The sequence below is a fragment of the Bison bison genome, unplaced genomic scaffold, assembly GCF_000754665.1.
Source record: "Bison bison bison isolate TAMUID 2011002044 unplaced genomic scaffold, Bison_UMD1.0 scf7180017864160, whole genome shotgun sequence".
NCBI classification, from domain to species: domain Eukaryota; kingdom Metazoa; phylum Chordata; class Mammalia; order Artiodactyla; family Bovidae; genus Bison; species Bison bison.
Window position 1 is genome coordinate 2,230,612 of NW_011494732.1, and position 12,904 is coordinate 2,243,515.

Consider the following 12,904-nt stretch of genomic DNA (forward strand, 5'->3'; position numbering starts at 1 on the left):
GTATAGCACAGGGGACTCTACTCAACACTCTATAATGACCTACATGGGAAAGAACCTAAAAAAGAGTGACTATATATGTGTGTATAACTGATTCACTTTACTGTACACCTGAAATGAGCAAAACATTGTAGATCAACTATACTCCAATAAAAATTTTAAAGAAAATAAAGAAAAGCCAGATTCAACTGAGCATCGTGAGAGGAATTCTGATTTTCCTCTCTTCTCTGATGCTTCCTAGTGGTGAGAGCTAGTGTGGTCTCCAAAGAGCCCCATGTCTCAGTTTCCTCATATGTAAAATGATAATAATCACAGCCACTGGCCAGGGAAGGGAGACAATTAAATATGTATTTTAAAGTGCTTAGAATAGTCTCTAGTCCAAGGTGCAAACATGCGCTATCTATTATTGTTATTATCCATCTGCCAGTATGTTATCATTTCCTGGCAAACATGCTGCAAGTTGCAAGCAAGGTAAGAGGAGAGAAAGAATCCATTCCCATCATTGGCCTTGATTGCCCCTCCATGCATTATTTATTTCTCATAGTATACTCACAACATCCTGCAAAGAGGGCATGGCCACCCTCATCTTTCACATGATAAAATAGAGTTTTAATGCAGTTGAGCTGCTTCAAAACAGGAGCATTTCATTTCAGGCGGGAGGCAGAACCAGATGTGCATACAAGGACATCTAGTTCTGAAGCCTGCACTCTTCCTATCTTAGTATTTTCAGATTCATATTTCATTGAAGTTGCATCTTATCATCTTAACAAATAGAATTGTAATAAATACCTTTTGTCTCTAAAACTCCAAAAGTGACCTCTCAATACCTACCATCTGAGACTTCTTTTTATTTTGCAAAATCTAAATGTTAACTTCCCTGTAAATGTGACATGATTTACAACTAAGTACTTCTGAGCCTTTTACATGGTGTTGACTCTAAACTGTTCAATTGCAGGTTGAAAAATATAATGAAAAATACTGCATTTGGTCTCTGAGATTCTGATGAACAATATCCACCAGTCAAGACTATAACAATTTTCCTTTACGTTGTACAGATCAAGGTAAACTCCTATGACTATCTCTGGCTCATAATGGAGTCACTGGCTATCAGTTATTGTCTTGAGATCACTCTTCTCTTTAATGTAAATTTAAAAGTTTGCACCTTAAACCAGAACTTCCTGAAGGGACTCAGTTAATTGAGGAAATAAAAGATTTACTGGTAAAATATTAGGGTGTAGATCATTCCTGTATGTATTTTCATTCCTGTATATATTTGCTTTTTGATTTTCTCATCAATAATTTTTGTAAGGAAAGTGATGTAGCTATGGGGAAAAGTTGGCACGACCTTCTTCCAACATGAAGATGCTCTGATAAACCAGGGGCAGGTCTATAGTAGAATGAGAAGGACAGGGTTTAGTGAGGGCTGGGCTGGTAGCAGGGAGAAAGGAAGGCATTTGCAGTCAGATGACCTGGTGATGTGTCCTGCTGGTCTACTGTCTTTTATTCCCAGCTGTGTTATCTTGTGCATGATACCTTCTCTGAGAAGTCTTAGTTTCCACATCTGTCAATGGGAGGTTACACTAACAAAAGTCCATGGCCTCCTCTTGGAGGAAAACAATATAATGCAGCTGAGACGGAATGGTCTAACCTGATAGCATGATGAAAGTGAGAGCATTGTGCTGGCATAATTCTCCCTCCTCCAGTCTAGAAGCCATGTGTGGGGAAGAGTCAGTTGCCATGGCAGTCAGCACCTGTGAGGTAGGTGTCTTGTTGTGATGGCTGTCCTGGAATCTGATAGACTTCACACCATCTCTAAGAATTTCTTATTTTAGTATTAAATCACTAGGTTAAGTGCTGTAATTAAAAATGTTTAAATTCATGCGATATATTACAGAGAAGGGCCTGACAACCCACTCCAGTATTCTTGCCTGGAGAATCCCATGGACAGAGGGAGCCTGGCAGGCTACAGTCCATAGCGTTGCAAAGAGTCAGAGAGGACTGAAGCAACTGAGTACACACACACACCCCCACACACATTGTATTATACTTACAATGCCCTGAATATCCACAACAGGACAAGTAATAAATATGGTTTAGAAATTAAGAATTTTCTCTGTATCACACATGTCATGCTTAATAGGATGTTTTGGATGTGTCTTCCAAATGGCTTTCTAAATAGGTGCTTCTCCATCAGCCTGCTGATACATGGGGCTTTGGAAAAGAAAACTGAACAACTGAAATCGAACCCTGAGATCTGTGTCCAAAGTATGCATGGTTGTTTCAGGGATTTCAGGTTGAGCACTATGTTATTCATTGGCCAACAATCAACTGCCATTTTGTTTAAGACACATGCATGAGATCAGTCCAATGGGCATTTCTTGGCTGCCTGAGAAGCAGAGCCCAAGTAGAGGATCTCAAGTATTTTCCAGCGACTGAATTTTTATTTTCTGTTACCAGTGGAATTTAGGTCAGAAGGGAGCAAGAATGCCATCCTGCTTTCCAAGAGGGTTGCTCCTCAAAAACACCTAGATTAGATTTACTGCTTTGTCCGCTTAAATTCACAGGATCCTAATTACCCTGAAAGGACAAGGCTGATTTTATAAAAACCAAGAGTAGATGATTACTGTGGTGTTTTTTCATTCAGCGAGCTAAGCCTATATTGCCTACCACCTCCCGTGCTAAATGAGGGGTTTAGGAAGGCAATTACACAAGTCTGTGGACAAAATTCTCATTTTAAAAGGACAATAGAGCCATAAACCAACAAGAAAAGTGCTAACTTTGTTAGGACTTTCTTTGTTGTAAGCAGTAAGAATGGTGGTCAGTTGAGTCCTGCTATGGAGAACTTCCATGGCTACAGAAACTGGCTGCTGTGATGCCATCAGGCTGTGGTCTTCTCGTGTTTCACTTCTGCTGTTGTTGGTATTGTATTTGCATTCCTCCCCAAGGAATAGGGCGGAGTGGGCCAAGTGAAGAGAGAGAAACTGGTAGAGTGTAGAAGGAGTCGTAGGCAGAAGGGGTGAGCAGAGAGGCAGAATTCAGAGACACAGAGGCATAGCAAGCAAGCCTCCAGTGATTGGGATCAGCTGGAAAATAAGAATCCAGATCAGGAGGGCCCAGGGGAGCCGTGTTGTGGTGCTGGAGCTTTAACAAAGGCTGCCAAATGGATGAGGTTTTATTGGTTTTCTCTCTGCAGAACAGATTTATATTTTAGAAATCTCCCTGTAGCAGTTAGGAGGCACTGAAATAATTAAGGTAAAAATGAGCAGAGATAAACTAACTGGAGCAATGTAGCTAGAAGGGAGTGTGATGGTTTTACATGAGTGTGGTCGAATGATTACAAAATAGCAACTGACTAAAAGAGAAGAAAGTTCAAGATACATCCCAAATTCTTGGAAAGAAAGAGGTTTCTGGAAAAAGACATTTGGTTTTCCAATTCCAGGAGAAATCAGCTGTGCAGCCATGGGTAAGCTCCTTAAACACTCTGCACCCCAGTTTCCTCATCTGTCAAAACGGGGAGCCAATGATATAGGGCACTTGTGAAAATAAAGCACTTAGAAAACTCCTGGCCACAAGTGTCGTGTTGTAGCCATTCCCTTCTCCAGGGGATCCTCCCGACCCAGGGATTGAACCTCGGTCTTCTGCATTGCAGGCCAATTCTTTACCATCTGAGCCCCCAGGGAAGTGCCAAGTGTTGTTATATGATCTTTATTTTCATTATTCTTTGCAGTAGAGAACAAAGAAGGTGGCAGAATTGAGGTGGAAGAGAGTGTTCAGAGGATGAAGAGAGGACCATGAAAGGGCAGGCTCGCGGGCACCATAGAAAGCCTGGTTTGTGTGGTGATGCTCAGGACTGGATGAGCATATTGCACGACGTCCATGTGGCCACTTAAGAGCAGGAGACAGCACTACCCTGAGCCACACTGGAGTTCCAGGCAACAAGGAAAAGTGTCCAGCCTCATACATGTATTTAATTAACTGATGTGAAATTAACCTAACATAAAATGAACCATTTGAAAGCAAACAATTTAGTGACCTTCGGTGCATTCACAATGTTGTGCAAAATCCACCTCTATTTGGTTACAAAATATTTTATCACCCCAAAATGGACCCTGTATCGACTAAACAGCTATTTCCTAAATGCCTCTTCCCCTAGCATCTGGTCATCATCTATCTGCATTCGGTTTTTAAGGATTTTCCTATTCTAGCTATTTCATATAAATGGAATAATAAACAAGTGCTCAGGTAGACACATGGACACATGTGTTCATTGCAGCACTGTTCATAATACCGCAGAAACAGAAACAATCCAATGTTCATTCAGTGATGAGTGGATAAACAGAAGTCTGTCTGAGTACAGTGAACTATGTCTGATCATTAAAAGGGCTGAGGTTCTGATACCTGTTACAACACGGATGAATGTCAAAACATGATGCAGCCAGATGCATATTTTAATGAATCTTATTCATGATTGCTTTTTCCAGTCGAAAAAATTTTGGCACATTGAAAAGTCAGGGTGTGGAATTCCCTGGCTGTCCAGTGGTTAGGACTCAGTGTTTTCACTGCCCAGGGCCCTGGGCTTGATGCCTGGTCAGGGAACTAAAAAAAAAAAAAAGAAAGAATAGTCAAAAGGAAAGATAAGACATTATTCCTAAAACTAAATGTTTAAGGGGTAGGGATAGTTAGGGAGTTTGTAAATACTGCTGTATTTAAAACGGATAACCAACAAGGACCTACTGTATAGCCAAGGGAACTCTACTCAATGTTCTATGGCAGCCTGAATGGGAGGGGAGTCTGGGGGAGAATGGATACATATATATGTATGGCTGAGTTGCTTTGCTGTGCACAGAAAACTATCACAACATTGTTAATCAGCTATGCTGCTGCTGCTGCTAAGTTGCTTCAGTCGTGTATACTGCAATATAAAATAAAAAGTTAAAAAAATAAATAAATGTAAACATTTTATATCCAACCCAAACATGCTGCTGCTGCTAAGTTGCTTCAGTCATGTATACTCCAATATAAAATAAAAAGTTAAAAAATAAATAAATGTAAACATTTTATATCCAACCCAAACATAATTTATGATAATTTACTTCCCTGACTTTAGTGAAAGCAACCTCACTGCTGCTGCTGCTGCTGCTGCTAAGTCACTTCAGTCGTGTCCGACTCTGTGCGACCCCATAGACGGCAGCCCACCAGACTTCCCCGTCCCTGGGATTCTCCAGGCAAGAACACTGGAGTGGGTTGCCATTTCCTTCTCCAGTGCATGAAAGTGAAAAGTGAAAGTGAAGTCGCTCAGTCGTACCCGACTGTTAGCAACCCCATGGACTGCAGCCCACCAGGCTCCTCTGTCGATGAATTTTCCAGGCAAAAGTACTGGAGTGGGGTGCCGTTGCCTTCTCCGAACCTCACTAATAATATTTAAGTAAAACCATGAACTACTAAACACATCAAAACATGTATATAGGGGCACATGTTTCCTTTTGCCTTGACCTCAGTATGACACAGCCTGACTCTGTTGAACTCTGTCGTCAACATTTTGGCATTTTGTCCACCATTAAGTTTTTGCATTCACTTTGACTTAACATATGACATTGCAATGATTCAATGATTGAATTATTAAATTATGTGTCTTGATTGTTGAGTGTTTGGGTGCCCCCTTAAATTTTGCGCTCAAGGCCAATGTCATTCACTTCTATCCATGGGTTCCAGCTTCAGTTCTGCCAAGGAGCCCTAGATGCCCAGCGTCTGGACTGTTCTGAGATCATTACACCTGGGGGCTGATGAGATGCTCTGAGTCTGAGCATCGCTGGATGGTCCCCAGGTGCTGATGTGGTGGTGCCAGGAACTTTCCAAGTGCTTTCCAGGTGTCAGCTCATTTAATCCTCAGGACTGTGTGAAGTAGGAACTTCTCTTGTTGACTCTGGTCTTTGGATGATGCAGTTTGGTCCCAGAGAAACTAAGCATTGTGCCCAGATTACCATCTAGAGGTGGGGGAACGGGGTTTACATCCAGGCAGTTGGGCTCCAGAATCACCCTCTGCCTCCCCATCATCCTGTCCACTTGGCATATGTTCCAGAGGCTTGTACAGAACTGGGGTGACTAGATCATCTCCATCCCCATTTGCCTGGAACTCTGCTGAACTTAGGGGCTTTCCAGGTGGTACTAGCAGTACAGAACTTGCTGCCAATGCAGGAGACATAAGAAATGTGCGTTCGATAGCTGGGTAGGAAAGATCCCTTGGAGGAAGGCATGACAACCCACTCCAGTATTCTTGCCTAGGAAATCCCAAGGACAGAGGAGCCTGGCGGGCTACAGTCCATGGTGTCGCACAGTCAGATATGACTAAAGTGACTTAGAATGCACACATTGCTGAATTTAGCACTAAAACATCTGCATTCCAGGAAAGCCCCAATACCGAGAAAACCAGATTGATGGGTTACCCTATCCATGGGTCAACACACAGGTTGGAGCTTGTGGACTAATCCCAGTCCTTGGCTCTGCCACTGAATCACCCTGAGACCCTGGGTCCTTCACTGAGATCATTGTGCCGCAGCTTCCTCTTCTGTAAAAGGATAGAGCTGGCAAGATAATTCCACTCAAGTCAGGAATTCCTTTAATCCCTGTTTGGTCCTGATGCAGGTTCAAAAGAGACTGAAACAGGAAAGTGAATGTGATTGGAATATCTTAGCTTCAAAAAGAGTAAAGCGGAGGGCAACTTGATTAGAATTTTCAACAGGCAATAAGTCGCCTACAAACAAAACTTTAAGTCTTGACCTTTCAAAGGGGTGAACTTGCCATCAATGTCAGGCATGAGTGAAGTTGCAGCTTGCCCTCCATCTCCTATTGCTGACGATCCTTCAGCTCTCCCATCTCTCACCACCTCTTCCTCCTCCAGTCAGTAACTCTTCTTGCCTGTTCACTGGATGCCAGCCCCCGGATGCCAGCTGTACTACTGTACTTTTCAAAGTCTTGTACTGTAAGATTAATAATGTTTTCTTTATTTTTTGTGTTTGTTTTTCATGTATTTTTTATTCAAAAATTATTATAAACCTGTTACAGTACCATATTATATAGTCATTTGTGTTAGTTGGTTACCTAGGCTTACTTTGTTGGACTAACGAACAAATTAGACTTATGAATGTGCTCTCAGAATGGAATTCATTTGTATGTTGGGGACTTACCATAGAGTTTTACCAGGTATAAAATCTATGTCTGAGAGGAACAAAAGCCCCCTGCTCCTGCCAAAGCTCATCTTATGCATGGAAAGAAGAATGCAGTGCAAAGACCATCAGGGGAAAGCTTGAGGTAGAGTAGGCAGTGTTATTTTGCCTAGGGACAGAAGTCATGAGAAAGACACTTACAGTGTGTGGGAAGGGCTGATGAGATGGGAAGTTGGTTTCCTTGGAGGACAGGAACACAGGAGGATTCCTTGACTCAAACAGCAAGTGTGCAGTCAAGGATTCCACCCAGGATGCTAGGAAAATTGACAAATTATATATAGAGAGAGGCTGCAGAGTGCCTCTCCCAGTAATTAGGAGAGTGAGATGGGGAGACAATAGTTGGAATTCTGCTCAGTTCAGCACAACTTCCCTGAGACTGAGCAGCATGCACTCCATTTCTCACTGCTCAGGTGGGGAGGTCCTCTCCCTGCAACGATTTACGTAAAAGGCCACCAGAACTAAAGTGGCTGGAATTAGGGATGGATCAACATGATGGGCATAGGGCAGGGGAGAAATGTGTGCTGTGATCATCAATGATCTGAAGGGGATGGATCAGATTATCAGGAAAAGAGATCTTGAGGTGACCGGAAGTCCTAGCCCACTTTGAAGATGTGTCGGAAGGTCTATCATAAAACATCCCTGTGAGCTCCCATGATACTGTGCTCAAATCATAACAGGGCATTTAATGTATCATAAACATCTGTCTCTAGAGTTGGCTTTATTCTTCAGTGGCTTAAAAACTAGAAAATTCATCACTTATCCTGGCTTTCCATAAATGCTCATTGAATGAATGAGCTTGCATCATTTTAGTTGCAGAATTGAGAAAGCATGGGTTCCCTCCCCGCTGTGACCCTAGGCCACCAACAGCCAACCCTCAGATGTACCATTTTCCCAAGTGATGCTCAAAACATTTTGTTTTTTCAAGGCTTAAGGATCAGTAAGCCCCCCACCTCCCCTTAGTTCCTGCCTATCACCCAGAGATGCTTTAGAGTCCAGCAAAAAGTCCATAAGTCAGTAATTAATTTGTTCTCTATGTTTATTACCTGAATAATAGATTCATTGTGTGTTATCTCCTGGACAGCAATTAATCATAAACTTTGCAGGATGGCACAGGCTTGATAAGGTTCCCTCACAGCCACATATAGCTGTATGGAAACCCTGAAGATGTTAAACAGCACCCGTTCAAAACCTACTCTAGACATTTTATGAAGAAAATTTCCCCCTCTATATTTCTCCTGCAGGAGAGAAGAAAAAAGTAGCCAATAGCTTTTTCCTCCCAATTGCAAGGGCTTTCCTAAGTCCTCCACCTTCTTAATGGAAGAAAGATTTCCATCTCCTTGGCTCCTGTTTATCTGTAAGATGTAAGGACCAAGTGTTCCATTGTACATACTGAACAGAACAACACCATTTTTTGGGAAAGCACAAAATGTCCCACCTTGAACAAAAGCCAAACCCGTCCTCCCTTCCTCCCCCATTAACTTTGGAACCTGGTTTAAAAGGCAAAGACTCTGAACAAACAACTCTTTAGAAAAGAAAAGAAAAAATAAAACAGTTTCACAGATTTGGCAAGCAATTCCAGACTCTGAATGCGTGCCTCAGAGCTGCACAGAAGAAGCCGCAGCTGCCTGAGGCAGCCCCTAATTACATTTCTGAAGTTGGACTTAAAACAATTTGTTTCCATTATCTTTCTCTCAAGGTGGGTTCTGGAAGGGTCTGGGGAATCGATTTCAACATTTGGCATAAACTTTTCCTTGCAGTAACCCTAGTGACATATCGGTATAACTGAATTTCTGCTTGTTGAGCAGAGTTTGATAGACCGTGGGCTTCCTTTTGCAGTTAATAAAAACCAATTCGTGGGAGGATTACGGATTTGAAAATTGTGTCATAATCACCATCAGACACCTTTGCATTTATTTAAAAAAATTCATGGAAGTATAGTTGATTTACAATGCTGTTTGTTTCGGTGTACAGCAGAGTGATGCAGTTATCCATAGCTCTTCTTTTTCAGATTCTTTTCCCTTATAGGTTTCTACAAAATATTGAGTACAGTTCCCTGTGCTATACAGTAGGAACTTGCTTTCTCTAATCTCTTTTATATATAATAGTGTGTATATGTTAATTCCAACCTCCTAATTCACCTCTCCCCTATCTTTCTCCTTTGATAACCGTAAGTTTGTTTTTTTTTTGTCCACGGGGTCATTTCTGTTCTATAAATAAGTTCATTTGTATCATTTTTTAGATTCTACATATAAGCGATATATATTTGTCTTTCTCTATTTGACTTAATTCACTTGGTATGATTACCTCTAGCTCCATCCATATTGCTCCAAATGGTGTTATTTCATTCTTTTCATGGCTGAGTAGTATCCCACCGTAGATACGTACCACCTATCTTCAGATACGTATCTTCTTTATCTATTTATCTGTTGATGGGCATTTAGGTTGTTTCCTTGTCTTGGCTGTTGTAAATGTTGCTGTTATGAACATTGGGGTGCATATATCTTTTTGAGGCACCCTTCTATTTAATCTAAAGCATATTAATAAATAAAATTGTAAAGGAAAAAGATTCCACCTTACATTAGTCATTGCCTGAAAATGGGAAGAGTGAGGAAAGCTGGCATCTCTCTGATTCTCGAGGGCAAGAAGTTTCTAAGCAAATTATTAAGTAGAGAAAATTTAGTTTGTCAAGCTAACAAGTCACAGTAAATCTGTTATAGGTCTGGAGATCTTCAAAAATACAACAGCAACAGAACTTGAAAGCATACCTTGATTCTATGACCTCATTTAGGCAATGTGCAAACCACACCTTCACATCTTTGAAACACTCTATTAGAGTGTGTACTTTGACTGTAAAACCCAATCAAATAAGCACTTTTAAAGTTAGTAGCCATTTAAAGGTAATACAAACCTTATATATAAATAATCAAGTGAAATGCAGTCAATGGTCATGCATGCATGCTCAGTTTTTCAGTTGTGTCCTACTCTTTGCGACCCCATGGACTGTAGCCCACCAGGCTTCTCTGACCGTGGGATTTTCCAGGCCAGAATATTTCTAATGATTCTCCCAGGTATCTCCTCTTTGTTCAGCAAAACCTTCTGCCCTTAAAATACTTATTTTAACATACATAGAATTTTTGATGATGTTTATTGTCAAATGTGTATATCATGTTGGTCCCCACTTCCAGCATAGCTATCTCAGTGAAAGTGAAAGTAAAGTCGTTCAGTCGTGTCTGACTCTTTGTGACCCTATGGACTGTAGCCCACCAGGCTCCTCCATCCATGGAATTTTCTAGGCAAGAGTACTGGAGTGGGTTGCCATTTCCTTCTCCATAGCTACCCCAGTAGGACTATTAAATGTGAGTTAGAAAAAGCCACTCTTCCTTAAGACCCTTTGCCACAATCTGCAAGGAAATTGTTATGATAAACGTAGAATGCTATGATGGCTACCTCAAGATGAATATGAATGACACCCCTCTGGAGTTGTATAATGTATAACCTGCCCGACTGTCCATGGTGATCCTTGACCAATTTTAGGGCCTATGCGTCTCCATAGCCCCATGTCTAGTGTCTCCAAATTCCTAAAATGTCACTTTCTTATGATCATCCTTGTACAGTTCTTACATTTGAGCTACTCCTGTACCCGTTCTTTCATCAGAGACTAAATTTTCCTTTCTGAAGTTTCTTGAAAATAAAATCACATAGTACGTGCTTGTGGCAAATGCCAGTCTGCCTTGCTTGGCTCTGCTACTGCTGGGAGCAGAGTTGCTCCCTTCTTTCCCAGTTGCTGGTCCCATTGCCTTTGCACAGAGATCATTCTTACTCCTTTGTTCTTCTCTTAGGGAAAAACAAATCTGACTCCATATTAGATCTGTTTCTTTTACTTTAACCTTTGCATTCTATTGCTTTTGCTTCAAGTTAAGAATGCTGCCTATAGTCTGAAATATACAAGATAATCCATTATCTGATCTTTCAAGGTAAAACACTTTCCATTCATATAGATGTAAAATGTTGCAGAACCTAGAATAACATTTGTCTTGTTGGAGGTTTATAGGAACATCATAACCTGACATATGTGGATGGCTACAAGAACAAAGAATTCCTCCATCAAGAAGTTTGCATTTCCTCTTTTTAGTATAAAATAAGCCTGAATTCTGACTTGGTTAAGGTGATTCTCTAGGACATTAGTCTGCCTTCTTCTCAGTCTTTCTGAATAAAGTCCCTATTCCTTGTCCCAACAACTCATGTCCTAATTTATCAACCTATCGTGCAGTGAGCAGAATGAGTTTGGACTCAATAACAAGACTGATCCCAGCCAAAAAATGCTCAGAGCAAGGATACCAGTGCTGGACCACTGCCATGGGACTCTTATTATAGGAAATTTTATTCTGAGACACACCTGGCAGAACATTTCCTGGAACTGCATTGCAGTATGAGATCCTCCAAAATGCTCCCTGCTTTCTCTTCATCTTTCACCTGAATCAAACCTGTATCATAGTATGAAGGTGCTTACTGGTTACACTTGCTTTTATCTCTTTGGTCTTTATGCTGGTCTATGCTTAGTCATGTCCAACTCTTTGTGACCCCATGGACTGTCACCTGCCAGGCTCCTCTGTTCATGGAATTCTCCAAGCAAAAATACTTAAGTGGGTTGCCATGCCCTCCTCCAGGGGATTTTCCCCACGCAGCGATCAAACCCAGGTCTCCCGCATTGCAGCAGGTTCTTTACCATGTGAACCACCATGGAAGCCCGTGAATACTGGAGTAGGTTGCCTATCCTTCCTTCAGGGGATCTTCCCGACCTAGGAATTAAACTGGAGTCTCCTGCATTGCAGGCAGATTCGTTACCACCTGAACTACCACGGAAGCTCTTAGTCTTTATAGGCACCTCTTATACTATTTCCTTCCACCTTGATGTCTGCTTCTTGTAGGATCCAAATGAAAGGAAATGCATTTTGACTGCCTAATTGTTGCTCTGCGTGTTTCTGAAATCTATCCAGGATGCTTTTTTATCAGGATAGAAATGGAAAGCACATAAATGATTTTGGGGAAAAAAAAAAACAGAGAATAAAGTCTTCTAAGCTTTCTAATTATCATTTTAACTCATCTCAACCTACCTTCAAATAATGTTATATCAGGCCCTGTATGTCTGAACTTTGACAAGAGACTACTTCTGAGTCTCTTATCTCATGCTTTGTAGTGTTTCTGTCAAACATTTTATTTCCACATATATTTTAAACCTCATGATTCATTTGCCTTATTTAGACTTTAAGAAGTAAATTGTGTTTTAATAAAATTGAGGAAAATATTAAAAAAATTTTTATCTACATATTTGCTAGAATCTAGTACTTTTACTTTTATTAAAGATTCTTGTTTTGTTTAAAGAACTGCCTTCAGTGTACTTCAGGCCTGCTAATGCTGAATTCTTTTAGTCTTTGAAAAATCATGATTTTGCCTTTATTTTCAAAAAACACTTTCACTGCATGTACAGTGAAAACCTGCATGTACAGGTTAATTTTAAAAAAATTTTTAATCATTTAAGATTATAAAAATATGATTCTATAGTATTCTATGTGATTTCTGGTGAAAAACATGAAACATATCACAGTACACTATATATATAAATTATATAAATATAGGATATTTAAATATCTATATATAATATATATTAAAATATTAATATATAA